Raw genomic sequence first — 4,784 nt, 5'->3', positions numbered from 1 at the left:
CTTTCGAGGGTGCTGATAGAGATAGGACATGCATGCATATGCTTGTATGGCCGGATACGTGCGCATACGGAGCGTCCACAATTATACGTGTGCATGCATACTGCTACGTGCGGACCACGATTGCTATTCCAAATTAAAGCGACTTCGTGGACGTGAAACGTTTGCTTGTGAGTGTGGAACTTTGCCACTGCTCAATCATCCGAAACGTGTTTCTTTCTTTCTTTCTCAGCCTTGGTTATCCAAGTTTCTTACCCTCTGCGGTGATTCTCGATTTCTCGGAGGTGATCGCGAGTACCTTGATTGACTAAGAAACGCTACCGACTAGGTTCGGATAAACCCGGAGGGACAAGGTGTGGCTTGTGGTGTTTGGGTTGCTGGTCGATATGATATGACCCCATTGTCACGAGTTGAGACTTGATAGGCTGCTGTCTCTGCGGAGAGCTGAGCTAGCACGAGGAAACAGAAACCTATGCAGTGTGCCCGTTTCCGAATGCACGTAGGACGAGAGAACTAGAAGATCGTAGCGCATCCGGAGGTTGGCAGGTGAAAATTTGAGGTGATCTTCGATGAGAGGTCGGACGGGATGCAGGAAAAGACCGGTTCGTGTGGCTCGCGGTGCTTGGTCTGTTCACTGTTGGCTATTATCACCCGATTGACACGATGAGGTAGACCGTACACCTAATGGTTGAGTTAGAAATCAGAAATCGTGATTTTAGGCACTAGAAATTGTGACTCGTCCATTTGAAGCCATTTGCGGTGAACTCGAACTCTTATACGTACTGATCAGCTTCTGGAAGGTGGGTTTTTTAGGAAGGTTCTCCGAATCTAATTTTAAAATTCTAAAAAAAATTAGCAGAATTTTGTGGATGTTCTCTGAGTGTTGTTGATAGCTCTTTGACTTTACGTCTTCAAGAAATTTTTGTTTTATTTTAAAAAGGAGGACAGCCATTTTATGAATTATTCACCTAGACCTCCGAATGTTTGAACTTTATAAAGATTGTCATCGCGGAAACAGGCTTGTAAAGAGTGAGTAGCCAAAGTTGGGAGCTCCTAGTTGGCGCTGTAGGCGCCCGTTGGACAACTGACGCCTACAGCGACCAGCAGCGGGCCGCGGCCCAATTAAAACATTGCTGTAGCGATTTGTAGGGCTGGGCGTTCGGTTAATATGGTTATCACGGTTCGGTTTATTCGGTTTTTTATAATTTCGGTTTTGGAGAAATGGCAACCGAAATAATCACACAGAAATTAGACACCGAACCATATTAACCAAAATATATCGGTTCGGTTTATTCGGTTAATTGGAAAACCGGAGTACATGCACCAATCAAAGCCACGACTCATGAGCAGCTGTAATGAAAGACACAACTTTGATATATGTATGTATAAATGGATAGTGAACAAAGTCCCACCCACGGACATATAACAAATAGTCTCACTTATGTAGCAGCAAAAGCAAATAGCATAGTTCTTATTTTTCTCAAACACAAGTGGAGGGAAATCAAACAAAAAGGCTATCAAATAGTTGACTGGTCACATAAACGTGAATAAATGGGACTTCATCACAGGAACAAGACTTCAAGATCTCAGATCTGTAGTACTACTTCCATGGCTTCATACGGCGGCCTTGCCGGAAACAAACATCTGAGGATTTTGTACAGTAAATTTGTTAGCACACTTGCATAGCAACCGCATGAAAAGGATGTATATTTTTGATTCTGACATCTACAAATTGGACAAGAATAAGATCAATTTGGTCAAGAAAACAAGTGTACTGTGTATAAAACATAAGATCACGTGGAACATGAAAAGTATTATATAAGGGAGAATACATGTGATGCCTATAAGTGTGCAGCTTTCATTTGGTACCATTTTTAGGGAATTTGATACGTATTTTATATGTTTGTTTTAGACTGCTAGATCGATTCACCACAGGACGTACTCACGTATCTAGCGGCGTCTTGGCATATGTCTAAAAATATATGGATTAGAATAAGCACATGCACTAAACCATAGAGTAATAAATAATTTGTTCCATTACGCACGCAGACTGCAGATGTACACAAGAAGATCCATGGATAGAAATTATATAAATACTTGCTGATACACTAGCTCATGACAATCGCTTCATGCAAACAATACTAAAATATTCCTAGTAGTAGTAGATCAAACTAATCACTTGCATGAAGACACGTTACGTAGTGTACTAGCTACTTGTATTGAGATTTTAGAGATTGGAACTTGGAGAAGCTAACGGATGGCTTACCGCTTACGTCCGCCGCAACAAAAGGACTGCAGAACGCCGACTTGCCGGAGCCGGCTGATCGCGTGTCTAGGGTTGGAGAGGAGAGGGCGCCGCCTGACGAAGGGATGGAGAGATGGGCGATGAGCCGATGATTAGGGTTTCGCGGACGTGTGAGCGTGGGGTGATTATATATATTTTTGAGACAACGTGGGGTGATTATATATTTATACATTATGTAAATTAGAGGCTGTTGGGCCGAAGGATAAATGGGCTGCGCTTAGCCGCTCACATGCCATAGCCAGTCACGTACGGGGTATGAAGCTACGAGCGTACGGCCATCGTAAATAATGGCGGTTTATTCGGTGATATCGGTTTGTGATCGCAAGAAACCGAACTTGCACCGAACACCGAATAGAAAACGAAACTGCCATCAAACCAAAAAACCATACACCGAATAAACATATAAATCGGTTAAAACGGTTCGGTTCGGTTTGGTTTTTCGGTTTTCGGTGTGACTATGCCCACCCCTAGCGATTTGTGAAAAAAGAAACCTAAGCTTATTCCTGTAGCGATTCGTGAATACTAGAGTTCGAACTCCGAGCACGAGGGTTTAGAGCAGTCACTCGTAACCAGTGTAAATTATTTTAAAAAGAAAGTATAAATTCGAAACAGAATTCTATAAAAAAATACTAAAATAATGTACGAATTTGCAAAAAAAAGTTCATTGAAATGAAAAATAGTTCGTGGAAATGAAAAGAGTTCATCGATTTTAAAAAAAGTTCATCGAATTTGAAAAAAGTTCATCATCTCGAGAAAAAGTTCACAAATTTAAAAAAAATCATTGACTTAAAAAAATACAAATTTGGAAAATAGTTCATCGATTTTGACAAAAAATTATTGATTTTAAAAATAAGTTCATCAATTTTGAGAATTTTTTTATTGTATTTGAAAAAAGTTCATTGAATTCAAAAAAAAGTTCATCGATTTAAAAAAAGGTTCATCAGATTGGAAAAGAGGTCACCCCTTTTTTTAAATCATCAAATTTGAAAAAAAAGTTCATCAAATTTGAAAAAAAGTTCACTCAATTTTAAAAAAGTTTATCAAAATTGAAAAGAGTTCATGGATTTTTAAAAACAAAATCAACAAAATTGGAAAAAGTTCATTGAATTTTAAAAAAAGTTCATTGAATTGCATAAAAAATAATCAATTTTGAGAAGAAAGTTCATCCATTTTAAGAAAATTAACGAATTTGAAAGGAATCATCAAACCAGTAAGAGGAAAAAAAAGGAAAAAAATAGAAACAGAAAAAAACAAAAAAAGGAAAAAGGAAAGAGGAAAGAAGAAATAAGAAATAAGAAAAGTTGGAAGAAGGGAATATCAAATCGGGCATGTTGGTCCAGTGATTATTGCAGCGTAGTTCGATCCGTGAGGCCCAAGGATCGATTCTCTTCACGCGCACAGTTTTGGCGTTTCAGAAAAAAAACCAGAAAACGGGGGCGAGATGGGCCGACTCGCGAGTGGCTGCTGCAGGCGCCGGTTAGCAAAAACAGTAGGAACTGGCGCCTGCAGCGCTAAATAGGAATTGCCGCCAAAGTTTCATGATCTTTCATCTTCACCGGCAAATGCTGAAATCTTGCATAACGCCCGTACCGGGCGTTAGACCGGTTTCGCGTGAACAGGTGGGCCAAGGCCCACTAGAAGGGCACGCTCAACTCAGGACATATAGGACAACTAAAAATTAGAAGTAACTAGTTGGGTAACACTTGATGGGTTTTTCGGGCACCGACGGGAGCGCGGAGGGAGCATAGAATGTATTTTATATTTTATTGTTTCTACTCTGTTTTCTTTTAGTATCCCGGGTACTTTTTTTGGTACACACATGTGGTGTGTACTATAGCCCAGTGAAAGCACAAGTGCTCCCTGGGTTATTTTGGTAATTAATGTCAACATATCACTTGTTGGACTAATGCTTCTACTTAGTATGTTTCAGATAAGTTCAACAATGGAGTGGCATGGACTAGAGGATGTGGAACCCCCTCAAAATGCTAAGGACAAAGGATTGGCTCAAGCTCAAAGCTCAGGACTCCACATTTTTCATTTTAAGTGATCCAAGATCACATTGAGTCCATAGGAAAAACCAATACTATTAAGAGGGGATGAGGTGTTGATTAATGGCTTGCTTGCTCAAAATGCTTAGTGATATGCTCCAAAAACCCTCAACTACTTTCTCACATCCACATATGTCCCAAACCAAAAGTCAAACTCGGCCCCACCGAAACTTTCTATCCGGCGCCACCGAGTTCAGTTGACATAGCCACTGCCAGAAACCCTAATCACTTCGGTCTCACCGAGATGGGCTTGCAAACTCTCTGTTGCCTATTGCAATAATTTCGGTCCCACCGAGATATGCAATCGGTCTCGCCGAGTTTGCTTGGCCAACTCTCTGTTTTGCTTATTACCCAAATCGGTCCCACCGAGTTTGTGTAATCGGTCAAACCGAGTTGAGGCTTTACCCTGACCCTAGCACATCGGTCCCACCGAG

The 4,784-nt window shown here is 40.8% G+C and overlaps 1 long non-coding RNA gene across 1 annotated transcript; it reads right to left on the bottom strand.

The window, feature by feature from the left end:
* Nucleotides 1–1,353: 1,353 nt before the first annotated feature.
* Nucleotides 1,354–2,415, bottom strand: LOC123172422 (uncharacterized). Its single transcript, XR_006485594.1, has 2 exons — nt 2,264–2,415; nt 1,354–1,641 (listed from the first exon to the last, which is right to left on the bottom strand). It is a non-coding gene; the product is annotated as an uncharacterized lncRNA (long non-coding RNA).
* Between the last annotated feature and the right edge of the window lie 2,369 nt (nt 2,416–4,784).

The sequence above is a fragment of the Triticum aestivum genome, chromosome 1D (assembly GCF_018294505.1).
Source record: "Triticum aestivum cultivar Chinese Spring chromosome 1D, IWGSC CS RefSeq v2.1, whole genome shotgun sequence".
Lineage (NCBI taxonomy): Eukaryota > Viridiplantae > Streptophyta > Magnoliopsida > Poales > Poaceae > Triticum > Triticum aestivum.
The sequence above is the reverse complement of the archived record's forward strand: the minus strand, read 5'-3'. Positions and strand labels throughout refer to the sequence as shown.